Below are 21,136 nucleotides of genomic sequence, written 5' to 3' on the forward strand. Positions count from 1 at the left end.
AGGTCAAAGGGTGGAGTGTACAGGTGATAGAAATAAAGAATAGCCACCTTTAGGGAGGTTGGGTTGCGACACACAAGGTCCCAGTTCGAATGCCAATGCAGGTTTTGTTTTCCAACCTTACTAATTACAAGTCTACTTGACTGAACAGCTTTGTATAGGTAAAACATTTATTGTTGTGCCCTCCCAATTGCTTGCGCAGTAGACTAGGCACTGGGATAGGGACCAGAACGTCACAAGTTCTAAACTTGCCAATGCCCTTTCTCAACAAAGGTATATTTATAGCCCTGGTTACACCTTGCATTAACATGAGGTTTTCGTGATCAAACACATGGATCACACACAAGCGGGTTGACTCATAACCCGCAATCTTGTCACGTTCTTTCAAAATCGAACCCAGAAGCAGACAAGGAGAGTAAGGAAGAAGGTGAGTATTTATTTACAAGTGAATGTGAATGGGTAGATATATCCAGGTGGCGTAGCGGGCAGCGATGGTGAGTTGATGGGAGTAAATAGGTGGATCCAATGGGGTAGCGGAATCCTCAGACGACCAGGCGGGAATGGGGTAAATGATCCGGGTGAGTAACTGAAGACAGAACAAACGGAGGTAAGTTTAAGGCAAGCAATACGTAATGAAAATAAAAATTATATCCAACTTGAGGCTGATACTATGGCACAACATACTGTTCATGGCTAACGATCCGGCAGGGAATGGATGTCAGGTCAGAGCTTTTGAAGGGGAGAGGTGATGATCAGGACAGGTGTGCAGATTATTGATGGGATACAGGTGCGGGTGAACATCGATCTCCCAACAAGCTAATTCGCCCGGCAACCAGACAGGGTTCGTTCCAGGACACCGGAAACACATTCCAGGACAGAAACACAGGCAGACTCAGGAAGCGGGATTCGTGACAAATCTGCTGTTATATCTGGGTTTAGGGTCATGAAATAGTGTGGATGATTGGGGGAGTGGGTTGTAATGCAGTTTGAATAAAGAAAAAAATGCATAATAAAAATTATTGTGCAATTCATATCTATAGGCTACATTGCAATTTTTTAAAACATTTTTATTTCATTATTTTTTTATCTGGCATTAGTGCGTAGGCCCTAAAGCGTCGGCCTAACTATGCGCGCATCAAATGTTTTGGGGAAAAAGTTATCAATCCGCCAAGGCAGAAAGGGAACTGTAAAGCGCATTCTCTATATTTGCGGGTTTAGGTTCGGCTCTGGGCCTCAGAGTTTCACTATCACATATAGTTGGGCGGTTGTGGATGGGTTATTAGCAATTACTGATGGGTGCTGGTGAACAAACAGCTGACCCGCGCATCACTAGTCTACACATTTGCAGCATCTAAACATTGTATTAAAATGTGTCTCTTAAGCCTTGTTCACATTGGCAGTTTTAAAGCGACTCAAAATAAAGAAAAAAATGCATATCTGATTTTAAACTGTTCTTTTTCTTTCAGTCTGAACAGCCAAAAAGCACATGGAATCTGATGTTTCAAACCACCTTCGTAAGTGATTTGAAATAAGATACAAATCTGATTTATTTGCTCTCAAGTGGTTTTTGGACTTATTTGGCATATCGTGTTACTTGCTCACTACAGTGTTGACAGTTTGGCAAGAATATGTGGTAGCTAACGAGCTTGTTAATTGTTTACAAAAACATTTGTGAATGTGCTAGAAAGCTAAATGGCTACCTAGCGTCTGTTCTTCCACTATAATTTTGAACATTTAAAGCAACTGGGAAATGTCCATGGCAGGCATTGTTGTTAATTTAGCTTGCTACAGTACATAACTTTGAGTGATAGGAAGCAAGAGCAAGACCACCAATCAGTCTGCACCCCTGCACACACACTCGTTGTTACTATGACAACTAGCGTAGGCATGTTAGCAAATGATTGCTGTATGACCACATTCGATTTGGTCACTTGTAACTTGCTGTTTGGACAGTCAGTGTTCCAAAATGTATTTGAAAAATTAAACTGATTTCAGCATTGAGGGCTGCAGTGTGAACAAGACTTTCTATCTACTGTGTCTGCATTGTGTTTGAGAGCCATTGTTTCAAAATAATGTGTTATGTTAAAACAAATACTGACACATTGAGTCAATAGTGCCACCTGTCAATGATTTTAGAGGGACAATTTTAAATGGTTTGATAATCCAGATCTGTTTACACTATCCAGATACAATGTGTCCCTGACGACTTCCGGAGGTGGTCAAGAAGATCAGATCACAATCAGTTTTTTTAATCGCCTACACCGATCTAAAAATGTGGGCAAGATCAGGACATGTTAGCACCAGATATAAACGGGGCTAAAGCCGACATTAGTATTGATTTACGAGGAAGTTCTTGGCCCCTCAGTCAAAGTAGTCCTTTATGTTGGGGTTGAGTAGCTCTTCTCTGTAGGGTGTTAGGTCCATCTGGTTGAGGATGAGGTTCTCAAAGGTCTCCTCCAGGTCAGTCTCTCCAATAAAGACTGCTCCCAACATCCTCCCTCCGCTCAGCACCATCTTGACATACTCATGTCCCTTAATACAGCGCACTAACAACTCCTGGTTCAGACCCAGACCCTGGCCGGTAAACTTCCCCAGCAGAACCACCGGGAGGAAAAACAGCACAGCAAGTGGACACACCTTATTTAGCAAGTCAAGTGATGATGTATTATTACAGGAAATTCATGTAGTTGCAGGGAACACACCATAAAAGCAGATTTAACACGTATCAACATCTGACGCAGAAAGGCATAGCAACTTTGCCTTCACATACCTTGTAGTTTAAGAACTTTGTAATGTGAGAGAAGAGAGCCTCCCGAGTGGTGCAGTGGTCTAAGGCACTGCATCGCAGTGCTAGCTGTGCCACTTGAGATTCTGAGTCCACGCTCTGTCGCAGCTGGCCGCGACCGGGAGACCCATGGGGCGGCGCACAATTGGCCCAGCGTCATCCGGGTTAGGGAAGGGTTTGGCCGGCAGGGATGTCCTTGTCCCATCGCGCACTAGCGACTCCTGTGGCGGGCCGGGTGCAAGTGCATGCTGACACGGTAGCCAGGTGTACGGTGTTTCCTCCGACCCATTGGTGTGGCTGGCTTCTGGGTTAAAGTGGGCAATGTGTCAAGAAACAGTGCGGCTTGGTTGGGTTGTGTTTTGGAGGACGCACAGCTCTCGACCTTCGCCTCTTCCGAGTCCGTACGGGAGTTGCAGCGATGAGACAAGACTAACTACCAATTGGATACTATGAAATTGGGGATTTTAAAAAAAAAGTGAGAGAAGAGTTCAAAGCAGAAGTCCAGCTCTATGGTTTCAGACAGAATATCAGCAGACATACATCGCCCTGCGTACCAGCCCACCTGACGAGCCTGCGTCTAGACACATATACGGCGGAGAGATGTATACAGGATATCATGTCATATCACAACTGAATTGATGACAGGATCAAATCAAATTTCATTGGTCACATGCAGATATTAATGTGAGTGTAGCAAACTGCTTGTGTTTCTAGTAGTGACAGTGGAGTAATATCTAACAATTTCACAACAACTACCTAATACACACAAATGTGTAAAGGGATGGAATAAGAATATGTACATATAAATATATGGATGACGAGCGGCATAGGCAAGATGCAATAGATGGTATAAAATACAGTATATACATTTGAGATGAGTAATGTAAAATATGTAAACATTATTTAAAGTGACTAGTGATCCATTTATTAAAGTGGCCAGTGATATGAGTCTGTATGTAGGCAGCAGCCTCTCTGAGTTCGTGATGGCTGTTTATCAGTCTGATGGCCTTGAGATAGAAGCTGTCTTTGTCTCTCGGTTCTAGCTTTGATGCACCTGTACTGACCTCATCTCCAGGATGGTAGCGGGGTGAACAGGCAGTGGCTCGGGTGGCTGTTTGTCCTTGATCTTTTTGGCCTTCCTGTGACATCGGGTGCTGTAGGTGTCCTGTAGGGCAGGTAGTTTGCCCCCGGTAATGCGTTGTGCAGACCTTACCACCCTCTGGAGAACCTTGCGGGTTGAGGGCGGTGATACAGCCCGACGGGATGCTCTCAATTGTGCATCTGTAAAAGTTTGAGTGTTTTAGGTAACAAGCCAAATTTCTACAGCCTCCTGAGGTTGAAGAGGCGCTGTTGCGCCTTCTTCGCCACACTGTCCGTGTGGGTGGACCATTTCAGTTTGCCCATGATGTGTATGCCGAGGAACTTAACTTTCCACTTTTTCCACTACTGTCCCGTAGACCTGGATAGGGGGGTGCTCCCTCTGCTGTTTCCTGAAGTCCAAGATCATCTCCTATGTTTTGTTGACGTTGAGTGAAAGGTTGTTTTCCTGACAACACACTCCAAGTGCCCTCACCTCCTCCCTGTAGACTGTCTCATCGTTGTTGGTAATCAAGCCCACTACTGTTGTGTCATCTGCAAACTTGATGATTGAGTTGGTGGTGTGCATGGCCACACAGTCATGGGTGAACAGAGAGTACAGGAGGGGGCTGAATATGCACCCATGTGGGGCCCAAGTGTTGAGGGTCAGTGGAGTGGAGATGTTGTTTCATACCTTCACCACCTGGGGGCGGCCCGTCAGAAAGTCCAGGACCCAATTGCACAGGGCAGGGTTGAGACCCAGGGCCTCAAGCTAAATGATGAGCTTGGATGGTACTATGGTGTTGAATGCTGAGCTGTAGTCAATAAACAGCATTCTTACATAGCTATTCCTCTTGTCCAGATGGGATAGGGCAGTGTGTAGTGTGATGGCGATTGCATCGTCTGTGGACCTGTTGGGGCGGTATGCAAACTGAAGTGGGTCTTGGGTGGCAGGTAAGGTGGAGGTGATATGATCCTTGACTAGTTTCTCAAAGCACTTCATGATGACAGAAGTGAGTGCTATGGGGCGATAGTCATTTAGTTCAGTTATCTTTGCCTTCTTGGGTACAGGAACAGTGGTGGCCATCTTGAAGCATGTGGGGACAGCAGACTGGGATAGGGAGCGATTGAATATGTCCAGCCAGCTGGTCTGCGCATGCTCTGAGGACGCGGCTCGGGATGCCGTCTGGGCCAGCAGCCTTGCGAGGGTTATCACATTTAAATGTCTTACTCACGTCGACCACAGAGAAGGAGAGGGGGGCCCGCAGTCCTTGGACGCGGGCCGCATCGGTGGCACTGTATTATCCTGAAAGAAAGTGTTTAGTTTGTCTGTAAGCAAGACGTTGGTGTCCGTGACGTGGACGGTTTTCTTTTTGTAGTCCGTAATTGCCTGTAGACCCTGCCACATACGTCTCATGTCTGAGCCATTGAATTGCGACTCCACTTTGTCCCTATACCGACATTTCGCTTGTTTGATTGCCTTGCGGAGGGAATAAATATACTGTTAATATTTGGCCATATTCATCGTCATCTTTCCATGTTTGAATGCTGTGGTTTGTGCTTTCAGTTTTGCGCAAATGCCGCCATCTATCCACGGTTTCTGGTTAGGGTAGGTTTTAATAGTCACAATTGGTACAACATCTCCAATGCACTTCCTTAAAAACTCAGTCACCGAGTCAGCATATAGATCGATGTCATTCTCTGAGGCTTCCTGGAACATTTCCCGGTCCGTGTGATCAAAACAATCTTGAAGCGTGGATTCCGATTGGTCTGACCAGCATTGAATGGTTCTAGTCACGGGGTACATCCTGTTTGTGCTTCTGCCTGTATGACGGTAGAAGCAAAATGGAGTCGTGGTCGGATTTGCCGAAGGGAGGGCGGGGGAGGGCCTTGTATGCTTTGCGGTAGTTAGAGAAGCAGTGGTCCCGTGTATTGCCCGTGCGCGTGCTACAGTTAATGTGCTGATCGATTTTAGGTAGCCTTGTTCTCAAATTAGCTTTGTTAAAATCCCCAGCTACAATAAATGGAGCCTCAGGAAATATGGTTTCCAGGATAGTTCACCACAAAATCCAAAGGCCTCATACCCAAAGAAATAGTCAGACGCAGCATAACATCATTAGAAGAGATTCAGTGTGGTTTGTGTACCTGCTGCCAGAGGTGGCTTGGCTCCCAGCCTGCTGTACATACGTTTCCAGCAGAGTAAATGTCTGGTTCTGTCATCATGTGATCGTCCACTCTCCGCCCAGAGTCCTCAGCCAATGCAAACGGAACAGAATATGTATAGACAAATATTGGTAAATATTGCTTCTGTGTGGAAGTGGCATGAGTTGTCATGAAGTAATGGATTATATGAAACATCTAGCATCTGTTTTACTTATGTTGTTTCCATGGAGAAAAGGTTTGGTGTTTGGCACAACTCCTGTGGCACTGACAATGAAGTCACAGCCAAACGTCTTCCGATTGGTCAGCTGAGCGTACACTGGCCAAGAGCCTATAGTTGGGGAAAACAGCACAGTGGATGAAAAGATAAATCAACTAAACAAACAAAAATGTAAAGTGTTGGTCCCATGTTTCATGAGCTAAAATAAAAGATCCCGGAAATGTTCCATAAGCACAAAAAGCTTATTTCTCTCAAATCTTTGGCACAAATTTGTTTACATCCCTGTTAGTGAGAATTTCTCCTTTGCCAAGATAATCCATCCACCTGACAGGTGTGGCATATCAAAAAGCTGATTAAACAGCATGATCATTACCCAGGTGCACCTTGTGCTGGGGACAAAATACCACTCTAAAATGTGCAGTTTTGTCACACAACACAATGCCACAGATGTCTCAAGTTTTGACTGCAAAAATGTCTACCAGAGCTGTTGCCAGAGAATGTAATTTGTAAGTACATCCGCAGACCAAGTGTATGGCGTTGTGTTGTCGAGCGGTGTGCTAATGTCAACGTTGTGAACAGAGTGCCCCAAACTATGGACACTTATTTCCATCTCTTTCACACTGGTATGGTCCACTGTCATAGGTTCCACTCACCAGTGTCTGCTGTCTGTGAGGCAAGTGGTGACAGCAGGAAGTCCTGGTGAGTGTAGATCTGTTTCACCTCAGACTGGTACTCCACTGACACCCTGTGAGACACCTGGCCACAGCAAGAGTTAAAACAACTTAGGTCACTATGAATTACTACTCCAGGCTGACCTTTCTTTCCTCGTTCCAGACAAATTCCCACCTCTGGATGGATACATTTCAACCAATGTGTTATCTTTTTATAACAGATTTATTAACCATCTATAAACTAATAAAATTGCTTTACTAAAACAAAATAACATTGTGAACACAAAGAGGCACACTTACCTCCTCTGCTCCTCTCAGACTGATGCCTTCATGCCAGTATGGTCCCAGGGCACTGCCTGGCTCTTCCAACCCTCTACTCTGGCCTTGTCTGTTGCCACTTACAGCAAGGCCCTGTGTAGCCGCAGCCCCCTCTATGGTGTAGCGAGCCCTCTTACAGGTAGCAGCTCTCTCTGGTTTGTCTGTGTGTCCAGGGGGGGATGAGGAACTGGTCGGCTCCCGCGTCAAAGAAGGTGTTTCCTATGGCCTTGTCTTTCACTGCCCAGATCACCTCACAACCTCCCACCTCATACCTGAACACAAAATATACAGTACATTTAACTATAATATATACACATTTGAGATTTTAGAACAAGACCAATTCAGACAAAACAATGGCAGAATGTCGATATACTCACACTTGGAAATCCCTCCGTTTCCAACGACTACAATTCGCTTGGCTTTGGATAACCGCGTCTAATTCTCCTGCCAGCACAAAATACATCATGAGTACTAGATTAACTGAACTGAATGGGTGCTAAACAAGAACATCTGTACTAGGAAGCCATTGTCAAGTACCTGGGCACAGTTTGTGTCTCGTATCCCCAGCACATAGGGGTTATCCTGGGTAAGGAGTTTGGGTCTGCCCCCACTACAGATACACAGCTTCTCATAGTGGATCTCCAGACCATTCACTGTTTGCAGAGTTTGAGAGAAGGAACATCCCATTATGCTTGCATTTTAATAGCACATACTGTACAGTATTGTATGCATGCTCTGTATGACAGGTGACATAGTAATTATTGAAAAGACATCCACAAGGTGGTAGTGTTGGATAGGGATTTATGCTTGGGACCTAATGGTACACTATATATACATACAGTGGGGCAAAAAAGTATTTAGTCAGCTACCAATTGTGCAAGTTCTCCCACTTAAAAAGATGAGAGAGGCCTGTAATTTTGATCATAGGTACACGTCAACTATGACTGACAAAATGAGAGAGAAAAAATTCCAGAAAATCACATTGTAGGATTTTTTATTAATTTATTTGCAAATTATGGTGGAAAATAAGTATTTGGTCACCTACAAACAAGCAAGATTTCTGGCTCTCACAGACCTGTAACTTCTTCTTTAAGAGGCTCCTCTGTCCTCCACTCGTTACTTGTATTGTTATCAGTATAAAAGACACCTGTCCACAACCTCAAACAGTCACACTCCAAACTCCACTATGGCCAAGACCAAAGAGATGTCAAAGGACACCAGAAACAAAATTGTAGACCTGCACCAGGCTGGGAAGACTGAATCTGCAATAGGTAAGCAGCTTGGTTTGACAAAATCAACTGTGGGAGCAATTATTAGGCAATGGAAGACATACAAGACCACTGATAATCTCCCTCGATCTGGGGCTCCACGCAAGATCTCACCCCGTGGGGTCAAAATGATCACAAGAACGGTGAGCAAAAATCCCAGAACCACACGGGGGGACCTAGTGAATGACCTGCAGAGAGCTGGGACCAAAGTAACAAAGCCTACCATCAGCAAGGGCATTGAAGATGAAACGTGGCTGGGTCTTTCAGCATGACAATGATCCCAAACACACCGCCCGGACAACGAAGGAGTGGCTTCGTAAGAAGCATTTCAAGGTCCTGGAGTGGCCTGTCTCCAGACCTCAACCCCATAGAAAATCTTTGGAGGGAGTTGAAAGTCCATGTTGCCCAGCAACAGCCCCAAAACATCACTGCTCTAGAGGAGATCTGCATGGAGGAATGGGCCAAAATACCAGCAACAGTGTGTGAAAACCTTGCGAAGACATACAGAAAACGTTTGACCTCTGTCATTGCCAACAAAGGGTATATAACAAAGTATTGAGATAAACTTTTGTTATTGACCAAATACTTATTTTCCACCATAATTTGCAAATACATTCATTAAAAATCCTACAATGTGATTTTCTGGATTTTTTCCTTCTCATTTTGTCTGTCATAGTTGAAGTGTACCTATGATGAAAATGACAGGCCTCTCTCATCTTTTTAAGTGGGAGAACTTGCACAATTGGTGGCTGACTAAATACTTTTTTGCCCCACTGTAAGTATGTGGACATCCCTTCAAATTAGTGGATTTGGCTATTTCAGCCACACCCATTGCTGACAGGTTTTTTTAAATCGAGCAAACAGCCATGTAATCTCCATAGACAAACATTGGCAGTAGAATGGCTTTACTGAAGAGCTCAGTGACTTTCAATGTGGCAATGTCGTAGAATGCCACCTTTCCAACAAGTCAGTTAGTGCCCCGGTCAACTGTAAGTGCTGGAATTGTGAAGTGGAAATGTCTAGGAGCAACAACGGCTCAGCTACGAAGTGGTAGGCCACACAAGCTCACAGAACGCGACCATGGAGTGCTGAAGCACGTAAAAATCGTCTGTTCCAACACTCAGTTCCAAACTGCCTCTGGAAGTAACATCAGCAGAAAAACTGTTCGTCGGGACCTTCATGAAATGGATTTCCATGGCCGAGCAACCGCACACAAGCCTAAAATTACAATGTGCAATGTCAACCGTCGGCTGGAGTGGTGTAAAGTTCGCCGCCATTGGACTCTGGAGCAGTGGAAACGCGCTCTCTGGAGTGATGAATCACGCTTCACCATCTGGCAGTCCGACGGACAAATATGGGTTTGGCGGATGCCAGGAGAAACGCTACCTGCCCAAATGCATAGTGCCAACTGTAAAGTTTGGTGGAGGAGGAATAATGGTCTGTTGCTGTGTTTCATGGTTCGGCCTAGGCCCCTTAGTTCCAGTGAAGGTAAATCTTAACGCTACAGCATACAATGACATTCTAGACGATTCTTCGCTTCCAACTTTGTGGCAACAGTTTCGGGAGGTCCTTTCCTGTTTCAGCATCACAATGTGGTCCAAGAGGCTATGTTGAAAGGGCGTTCAATCGGAGGGACTGAAATTGAAACCGTCAGGGTGGTGGTAATGTTGGTTTGTATGCTTGACAGATTGCCCAGACACTCTCCCTATATTGATGGAGGGAAACTAGGTCATTCCTTATCACTGTTTCTACAATGTTTTCTTTTTCCAAAGTGGTTTTTCTCATTCTGAAGGTTTTATTTCTGTCTGGATGCCTCCACTCTCTATTTGTTAACCGGTGTGGCATGTTGGTGGCATCACTGTTTTGGCTAAAGGAGAGAGAGCCATTGATTGTCCCAATAAAAAGGCCACAGCAATTTTGTGTTTTGAAAAAAATAAACATATAGTTTGAATATCATGAAAAATATTCCGTTGTAAAACATGCATGCTTTTGCTAGTAGAGAGTTTTTTTTTCAATTTGCAAAGGAGAAAATCCATATTCTGTCCTTTACGATCCATTATATACAGGTTTCTCTCTGCATAATGAAATGTACTTTTGACCCAGCCGCTTGCCATAAATTTGGTCACCAACAAGGAAGTATATTGCGTTGAAAATTCAGAGCAACAAACTAGTGAATATAATGCATTTAAACACTGTATAGTTTATTTGACATAAAACAATTTGGATGCATACAGCGCAGTCCAGTAGAAACTGGTACACTGAAATGGACTATTATGGGTTACGGACATTGCGCGAGAACTTCTGTCAATGCAGGCATGCTAGCTAGCTAGCATGCTACTTTGATGGGTGAAACAGTGATTGGTGAAAATGCACTCCCCTCCCTGGCCAGGTATCTAAAACGTTGGAGGAGTTTGATGTGGAGGAGAGGCCCTCCAGTGTTCTTGAGAAAAAGTGCCCTAACCTGAGAGTCATCCAGTCTGCAGTGAAGGCCCTTCATGCACAACAACATTGTAAACACACACAGGCTGAAATGCATTAGATTAGGCTAATACTGTACATGGTATACTTATAATAATGTATACAGTTATATTATAGTTATCTATATTAATATAACCTTTCAAATGTATTAATGTACACTACATGACCAAAAATATGTGGACACCTGGTTGTCGAACATCTTATTCCAAAATCATGGGCATAAATATGGAGTTGGTCCCCCTTTGCTGCTATAACAGCCTCCACTCTTCTGGGAAGGCTTTCCACTAGATGTTGGAACATTGCTGAAGGGACTTGCTTCCATTCAGCCACAAGAGCATTAGTGAGTTGAGGTCAGGGCTCTGTGCAGGCCAGTTAAGTTCTTCCAGACCGGACCATTTCTGTATGGACCTCGCTTTGTAGGGGGCTATGTGAAAACCCAGGTTTTAAATGTCATTGAGAAAATGTAACATTAAAAGGCATAATTGACAGACATTTTATTTTGTGAATGCAGCCATACACATATTTTAGTCATGTAGCAGACACTCTTATCCAGAGCATCTTACAGTTATGAGTGCATGCATTTTCATATTTTTTTTCCAAATACTGGTTCCCCGTGGGAATCAAAATCCACTACCCTGGCATTGCAAGCACCATGCTCTACCAACTGATCCACAGTGGACCTGTATTACCAAAATAATGCACACTAAATGCTGAAAGTAGTAGCCTAGTTATTCATGCATGCAAACAAAAATATTGCATTTTGGCTTAGAATACTGGCAAAAATGCAAATGAATGAATGTGAACAGAACAAAACTGGTCCCAAATATGCCTAGTAAGCAAAATATAAGATCAATAAAGGCATGGTACAATCTATATTTAGGCTAGTTACATTAACAGTATATAAATGTAGTAGACAAAGGGTGAATGGATATCCAAATAACCAAAACATAGCCTACAGCCTACCACAGTGAGATGCAGCTATGCACAACTGTCTTGCCAAAAAATATGCCTATAGGCCCGCTTCAAACATGGAAAATCATACTACTCATGAGTACAGCAACACGTTGTGATATGGCACAATATAGTGAGCTCCAAAAGTACTGGGACATTGACACATTGTTTGTTTTGGCTCTGTACTCCTGCACTTTGGATTTGAAATGATGCAATGACTATGAACCGTTTAGAAATTACAGCACTTTTTGTAGGCTACTGTACATAGTCCCCCAATTTTATAGGACAAAAAGTATTGGGACAAATTCACTTATACAGTGCATTCGGAAAGTATTCAGACCCCTTCACTTTTTCCACATTTTGTCACGTTACAGCCTTATTCTAAAAATGATTCAATAGTTTTTTCCCTCACCAATTTACACACATTACCCCACAATGACAAAGCAAAATCAGGTTTTTGTAAATGTTTGCTAATTATTATAAATAAAAACTGAAATAACATTTACATAAGTATTCAGACCCTTTACTCAGTACTTTGTTGATGCACCTTTGGCAATAACTACAGCCTCGAGTCTTCTTGGGTATGACACTACACGCTTGGCACACATGTATTTGGGGAGTTTCTCCCATTCTTCTCTGCAGATCCTCTCCAGCTCTGTCTGGTTAGATGGGGAGCCTTGCTGTTCAAGTCCAGCCTCTGGCTGGGCCACTCTAGGACATTAAGACACTTGTCCCGAAGCCACTCCTGCATTGTCTTGGCTGTGTGCTTAGGATTGTTGTCCTGTTGGAAGGTGAACCTTCGCCCCAGTCTGAAGTCTTGAGTGCTCTGGAGCAGGTTTACATCAAGGATCTCTCTGAAGTTTGCTCCGTTCACCTTTCCCTCGATCCTGACTAGTCTCCCAGTCCTTGTTGCTGAAAAACATCCCCCCAGCGTGACGCTGCCACTTCCATGCTTCACTGTAGGGATGGTGCCAGGTTTCCTACAGACGTGACGCTTAGCATTCAGGTTGAAGAGTTTAATCTTGGTTCCATCAGTCCAGAGCATCTTGTTTCTCATGATGTGAGAGTCTTTAGGTGCCTTTTGGAAAACTCAAAGTGGGCTGTCATGTGCCTTTTACTGAGTAGTGGCTTCCTTCTGGCCAGTCTACCATAAAGGCCTGATTTGTGGAATGCCGGAGAGATGGTTTTCCTTCTGGAATGTTCTCTTTTCTCTAGAGCTCTGTCAGACTGACCATCGGGTTTTGGTCACCTCCCTGACCATGGCCCTTCTCCCCCAATTACTCAGTTTGGCCAGGTGGCCAGCTCTAGGAAGAGTCTTGGTGGTTCCAAACTTCTTTAATTTAAGAATAATGGTGGCCACTGTGTTCTTGGGGACCTTCAATGCCTCATACATTTTTTCCCCCCAGGTCTGTGCCTTGACACAATCCTGTCTCGGAGCTCCATGGACAATTCCTTCGACCCCATGGCTTGGTTTTTGCTCTGACATGTATCGTTAACTGTGGGACCTTATATAGACAGGTGTGTGCCTTTCCAAATCATGCCCAATAAATTGAATTTACCGCAGGTTGACTCCAATCAAGTTGAAGAAACATTGCAAGGATGATAAATGATAACAAGATGCACCTGAGCTCAATGTCAAGTCCCATAGCAAAGGGTCTGAATACTTATGCAAGTAAGGTATCTTTGTTTTTATTTTTAATAAATGTGCATTTTTTCTAGTGTTTTTCTTGAATTTTCTTACTCTGTTTCGTGTATTACTTCATACACCCAGGTAGAACTATTGGAATATGAATTGCTGGGTACACACTGCGGCGTAACAAAAGTCTAGCCTCTTAGGTGAGGCGCCGGGCAGCCTGGGAGTCCTACCAGAGAGAAGGAAATGAAGATGCTGACTGAGAGGCAGATATGACGGGGTCTTATTGAGTTTGAGATGCCGGGCAACCCATCCTCCATTACTGAGCATACTACTGGCCAATGTTCAATTATTAGTGAATGAACTTGGCGAACTCAGAGCAAGGTACTCCTTACAGAGGGAGATCAGATTCTGCAACATTCTCGCTTTTGCTGAGACTTGGCTTTCCTCCGACATGCAAATGGAATATATAAAACCAGCAGGTTTTACAGTTCATCAAGCAGATAGGAAGTGGACTCTCTCTGGCAAGAACAAAGACGGTGGTGTCAGCTTCATGACCAATTACAAGTGGTGCGATGGGAGAAACGTACAGGAACTTCGAGCTTGTGCTCTCTCGACTTGGAATACTTGATCATCAAATGCTGCTCTTTTTACCTTCCAAGAGAGTTCTCAGGCATTATTGCCATGGCTGTCTAAATCCCGCCCGAAGTCGACACGAAAAATCTTAATTGGACCCTAAACAAACTGGAGACTGCGTACCTGGATGCAGAGTTCATTGTAACGGGGGACTTTAATAAAAGTAATTTGATGTCCGTGCTCCCGAATTACTATCAACACAGTGACTGTCCAACTCATGGATATTTCACTCTTGACCACTGCTACACGCCTTTTTTGACAAGGATATAAGGCCATCTCTCATCCTCCTTTCAGCAAATCTGACTATGACTCCATTTTGCTCCTCCCCGCCTATAAACAAAGACTCAAGAGGGAAGTTCTGATGGTCAGATCTGTACAACCACTCAGAATCCATGCTCAAGACTGTTTTGATCACATGGACTATGGTGTGTGTGATGTCATCTAATAATAATTTAAATTATTTTGACCAGCATGTGCCAAATCAAATCAAATTGTATTTGTCACATACACATGGTTAGCAGATGTTAATGCGAGTGTAAATGCTTGTGCTTCTAGTTCCGACCATGTAGTAATATCTAACAAGTAATCTAACCGAACAATTTCACAACAACTACCTTATACACACATGGCTGTTTAACAGTCTGATGGCCTTGAGATAGAAGATGTTTTTCAGTCTCTCGGTCCCCGCTTTGATGCACTTGTATTGACCTCGCCTTCTGGATGATAGCGTGGTGAACAAGCAGTGGCTCAGGTGGTTGTTGTCTTTGATGATCTTTTTGGCCTTCCTGTGACATCGGGTAGTGTAGGTGTCCTGGAGGGCAGTTAGTTTGCCCCCGGTGATGCGTTGTGCAGACCTCACTACCCTCTGGAGAGCCTTACAGTTGTGGACGGAGCAGTTGCCGTACCAGGCGGAGATACAGGCCAACAGGATTGTGCATCTGTAAAAGTTTGAGTGTTTTTGGTGACAAGCCGAATTTCTTCAGTCTCCTGAGGTTGAAGAGGCGCTTCTGCGCCTTCTTCACCACGCTGTCTGTGTGGATGGACCATTTCAGTTTGTCCATGATGTGTACGCTGAGGAACTTAAAACTTTCCACCTTCTCCACTGCTGTTCTGTCGATGTGGATAGGGGGCTGCTCACTCTGCTGTTTCCTGAAGTCCACGATCATCTCCTTTGTTTTGTTAACATTGAGTGTGAGGTTATTTTCCTGTCTCTATGCATTTCAGTAACGGGTGCAGGAATTCAATGATTGGATTAGTTTAGAAAATAATTACTTATCTTTGTGTAGCATAATATTTCATAAACTATTCACTCAATGTACATGCAAAAACACATGAAAAACTATTCCAAAAAAATCTACCTGCGTTAGAGTTCAAAATACCTTGAGAATTACAGTGTAGCAGCAACAGCATATCAGATGATTGCAGGTGTGGCTTATTAATGTGGCATTCAGCTGGCTCTTTTTGGTCTCCCATGAGAGGGAATTTTGTCCCAGTTAATCTGCTCTGTTGTATTCTGTTCATGAACATTAAACTTGAACATGGTTAGTTCTCCAGCTTTGTTAAAGGCTGACATAAGTGCATGTGATACCAAACACCCATCCAAAATTTAATTTATAGATAGTTACCATGTCATTGTAATAACAACTTCTCGGCTACACCATCAGGTCAGTGAGTGACAGGTTAGCTACAGTAAATTACTGTGAATTTTACAATAACACACTTGTAACTGTTAGAAAATAAGTTATTGAAAACTAAACATTAAGTGTGTGTGTACCAGCTGCCATTAAGCTACAGGAAAATGCATAGGAACTTCTTAACAGTGCAACTCTGGATTGTCACAAGTACTTACACCAATTGAAGAACTAACATGTCAAAATATGTGCTCAACTTTCATCAACATAACGATACACCCTTTAAACTGGTACAATATTTCCACTGATGGATGGCACAAACATATTTTAGACCAAAATGCTAATGAACCCCACCAGTACATTGCCCCACATACCTTATATCGAATATATTGGGCAGAAAATGTACCTTTATACTTGATTATCTGCACATGTACCCTTAATGGTACTGACCAAGTGGCACAGTGCTGAGGTGCCACTATGGCCTGGGTCACAGCTGACCGGAACCTCTGTAGGAAGGCACACAATTGTGCCGTCCGGTTTAGGGGAGGGTTTTGCTCATTTTGCTCTTGCTAGTCCTTGTGGCAGGCCATATGCCTGCAAGCTGACGTCAGTTGAACGGCTTTTCGTCTGACCCGTACTGCTACTTTTTTGTTGGTGCTGTCAGATAATCACACAATTATTGACTTAATTCTAGGCAACCTTTAGCAGTGCAGAAATGTATTCTTGACAATAAATCTGTTGCCGATCTTTGTCATGGCCACAGACCTGGTGCCGTGGTAAGAAATTCAGGTTGCTAGCATCCCCTTTATGAAAAAAAAATATTTCACATGGAAAATCACAATTTCACATGTGAAATGTCACATTTGAAGTGCCACATGTGAAGTGTTCCAAAAACACATTTTCACATGAAATGTCACATGTGAAGTTGTAATGGCCACTCACCTGGTGGCGTAGCAAGACATTCAGGTTGCTGGTAATCCCCCTATGGGAAAAAGCATGTGAAATCATGTGAAAACGTTTTTTTTGGGACACTTCACATGTGACATTTTTCAATGTTACATACGCAAGTACAGTGAAATGCCTTTCTTCCAAGCTCTAACCCAAACAATGCAGTTATCAATAACAATGTAATACAAAAAATAACAAGGTAGAACAAAAACATGAGAAAAGATGAGATATAAAAATAAGAAATAAGAAGAACATGATAAAGTAACTAAGCATACAATATACAGGGTCAGCACATTTACAATGTGCGGGGATACTGGATTGATATGTATAAGGGTACGGTGACAAGGCATCAGGATACATGATAAACAGAGTAGCAGGAGTGTATATGATAATTGTATGTAAGTGGGTAAATGTAGAGTCAGTATTATAAATGTATGTGAAAATTATGGAGTGAGTGTTTTTATGTGTGAGTATCAGTGTGTGTAGTGTGTAGGGCCTTGTGAGTGTGCATAGTTCCAGTGCAAAAATAAGACTAAAATACAAAGGTCAAAAGTCTGTAGCCATTTTGTAAGCTATTCAGTTGGCTAATTAGCAGACTTATGGCATGGGGATATAAGCTAGGATCAGGATCCTGTTAGTGTCAGACTTGATGCACCGGTACCGCTTGCCATGCGGAAGCAGAGAGAACAGTTTATGGCTTGGGTGGTTGGAGTCTTTAACAATTTTCCAGGCTTTCCTTTCACACCGCCTGATATAGAGTTCCTGGATGGCAGGGAGCTTGGCCCCAGTGATGTACTTGCCTGTCCGCACTACCCTTTGTAGCGTCATGCGATAGAGGTCAGTGTTATTGCCATACCAAGCAGTGATACAGCTCTAAACCTTTTTGAGGACTTGAGGTCCAATGCCAAGCCTTTTCATCCTCCTGAGGGGGAATAGGCCCTGTCACACCTTCTTCACGACCGTGTGCGTGTGTGTGGACCATTTTTAAGTTCTTAGTGATCTGGACATCAAGGAACTTGAAGCCCTCGTCCCGCTCCACTGCAGCCCGGTCAATGTGGATGGGGGCGTGCTCGCCCTCCCATTTCCTGTAGTCCACGATCAGCTCCTTGATCTTACTGACGTTGAGGGAGAGGTTGTTGTTCCGCCCCCACAATGCCAGGTCACTGACTTCCTCCCTGTAGGCTGTCTCATCGTCGCCAGTGATCAAGCCTACCACCCTCGTGTCATCAGAGTCATTGGTGGCCACACTGTTGTGGGTGAACAGGAAGGACAGGAGGGGACTAAGCACACACCCCTGTGGGGCCACTGTGTTGAGGGTCAACATGGCGGAGGTAATCTTGCCTACCCTCACCACCTGGGGTCAGCCATTCAGGAAGTCCAGGATCCAGTTGCTGAGGGAGGTGTTCAGGGTCCTATGCTTTGTGTCGAGCTTGGAGGGGACAATGGTGCTGAATACTGAGCTGTAGTCAATGGACAGCATTCTCACATAGGTATTCCTCTTATTGTCTATGGATCTGTTGGGGCGGTATGCAAATTGGAGTGGGTCTAGGGTGTCTGGGATGATGGAGTGGATGTGTGCCATAACCAGCCTCTCAAAGCACTTCATGATTACAGATGTGAGTGCTACAGGGTGGTAGTCATTGTGGCATGAAGCCTTAGAATTCTTGGGAACAGGAATGATGGTGGTCATCTTAAAACATGTAGGCATTACAGACTGGGAAAAGGAGAGGTTGAAAATTCCCGTGAATATACACCTGCCAGCTGTTCTGCTCATGTTCTTAGAACGCGCCCTGGAATACAATCGGCCTTGCGGGTATTTACCTGATTAAAGACTCACGTCAGCCTCTAAGAGTGAGATCACCCAATCTTCTGGGTTGGTGGCAGCCCTCACATCCGGCATGATGTTGTTATTATCAAAGCGTGCATAAAATGCTTTGAGTTCGTCTGGTAGAGAGGCACCGTTGGGCAGATCAGAGCTGAGTCATCCTTTGTAATCCGTAATGGACTGTAGCCCTTGCCATATGCGGTGGTCGGCGGAGCCTGTGTAATATGGTTCCACCTTATTCCGATTTTGTGCTTTTGCTCGCTGTGGAGGTCATAGCGGGACTTTTGTACTAGTTCCTGTCCTCAGCTGTAGCCTCAGGGTTGTCTGCGATAGCCCTGTGTGCGGTAGACCTATCCTTTAGTTTAGCACCAATCTCAGTGGTAATCCAGGGCTTTTGATGAGGAAAGAAGCAAACCATAACTGTGGGGACAACATCGCCAATGCATTTCCTAATGACGCCGGATATGGAGGTGGTTAGGTTGTTGTTTGCCGTTGTTATCAGCGGAGTCCCGAAACAGCGCTAGCAAAGCAGTTTTGTAGCATAATCTCATTCTGGAGACAATTTCTCCATGGAGCGAGTCATGGGTAATTCCTGTTTGAGCTTCTGTTTGTAAATAGGAAGCAGGAGTACAGAGTATGCTTGCTCGTGAGTAGAATTATAGTGGTCTAGGACTTTATCACCCCTAGTGGCGAGAGAAACTTGTCGAAGGCAGTTGGGCGTTACGTGTCTTAATGACGTGGAATTAAAATCGTAGGAAATCAGAAAAGCAGCCTCTGGATGTATGTTTTCCTACTTGGCTTTAGCCTCATGCAGTTTGTTAACTGCCAGCTTGTTATTTTTCTTGTCTTGAGTTGGAATGTATAGAACAGTCACAGCTGAAGACCGTGGGAGGTGAAAGGGTCGGGCATTTGACTAATCCAAGATGGGTGAACAGGTGAATGGGTCGACACTTCCACTGCGCTTGAGTCAGCACACCAGTTGTTGTTGATGAAGAGGCAAACCCCTTTACCCTCGATATCCCCGACTCCACTGTCCTGTCTGCACAGTGAATGGAAAATCCATCAAATTGAACAGCCATGGAGGGTATTTTATCCGAAAGACATGTTTCAGAAAATCAGAGAATGTTGCAGTGTCAAGACTCCTGTTGATAGCAAATCCGCAATCGGAGATCATCCATCTTATTTTCAAGTGACTGGCCAGTAGAATGGAGGGAAGAGGTGGCCGGTTGTCTCTTTGCCTTAATCTCATCGGGATCCCCCCTCTCTTGCCTTTGTAAATCTGCTTTTCCTCTTGGACTGCCCAAAAATGGGGTCGGAATTATAGAAAGAGCAGATGAGACGAAGTTGAAGCTGGAATAGCTGGAAACTATGAAATAACACACATGGAATCATGTAATAACCAAAAAAGTGTTAAACAAATCAAAATATATTTTATATTTGATATACTTCAGAGTAGCCACCCTTTGCCTTGATGACAACTTTGCACATTCTTGGCATTCTCTCAACCAGCTTCATGAGGTAGTCACCTGGAATGCATTTCAATTAACAGGTGTGCCTTGTTAAAGGTTAATTTGTGGAATTTTTTCCTTCTTAATGCGTTTTGAGCTGATCAGTTGTGTTGTGACCAGGTAGGGTGGTATACATGGCAGGAACAGCTCAAATAAGCAAAGAGAAACGACAGTCCATCATTACTTTAAGACATGAAGGTCAGTCAATCTGGAACATTTCAAGAACTTTGAAAGTTTCTTCAAGTACATGAAATGTTTTTCTTGGCCCTGGAAACAATTACAGAGTTCAGACAGAAGGAAAGATCTCACCAGATTTCATCACCAATCAGACGTCATACTCTTATGAGTGTGCCCATGTGTCAATTAGTGATACAAATCAGAGTTAAACAGACTTACGTTTCTACATCCAGACAGAGTAGAATCGACTTAATGTGCCGAGCATGTTAATTACCCTGTGACAAGGGACCGTAACCTCTGACCCTCCTGATATGGAATTGTGTAGACATTCACGGCGATGTGAGAGATATAAAACAGTGTGTGAGATATAATAGCCAGCCAGATATCCATGACTGCTGTTACATGTTTGATTAAGGGCTAATGTCAGAGTCTGGGGTGTTGTTTAAATGCTGGGATTATTAAAAGAGAAGTGATCTGACATTAGATGGGAAAACACATTTCCATTAGCTGCCTGGTATAATTATGCTGTGGGAGTATAACACAGGTGAAGGGTGAAGTGCTACTGATGTGACATTATAATGAACGGGCCTCTCCTCTCTGCTCCATCCACACTATTTTTAGAACACAGTTATGTGTAGCATTAGTAAAGATATGATCAATAAACTTGGAAGATATAGTTCCTGTTCTGTTTGTAAATGCTCTGGTAGGTTATAATAGCTCTATCCAGTGAATAGCTCTATCCAGCATATCTGACTGCCCCCCCCCCACATCACTGGATTCCTGCCGTAATAGACTGCAAAGCATTGCTTTGCTTTATATTGGCCAGGTCACAGTTGTAAATGAGAACTTGTTC

At 43.8% G+C, this 21,136-nt stretch overlaps 1 pseudogene; it reads right to left on the reverse strand.

The window, feature by feature from the left end:
* Positions 1-2,358: 2,358 nt before the first annotated feature.
* Positions 2,359-7,915, reverse strand: LOC115133829 (pyridine nucleotide-disulfide oxidoreductase domain-containing protein 1-like; annotated as a pseudogene).
* Between the last annotated feature and the right edge of the window lie 13,221 nt (positions 7,916-21,136).

Source organism: Oncorhynchus nerka, linkage group LG8 (assembly GCF_034236695.1).
Source record: "Oncorhynchus nerka isolate Pitt River linkage group LG8, Oner_Uvic_2.0, whole genome shotgun sequence".
In the NCBI taxonomy this organism is placed as follows: domain Eukaryota; kingdom Metazoa; phylum Chordata; class Actinopteri; order Salmoniformes; family Salmonidae; genus Oncorhynchus; species Oncorhynchus nerka.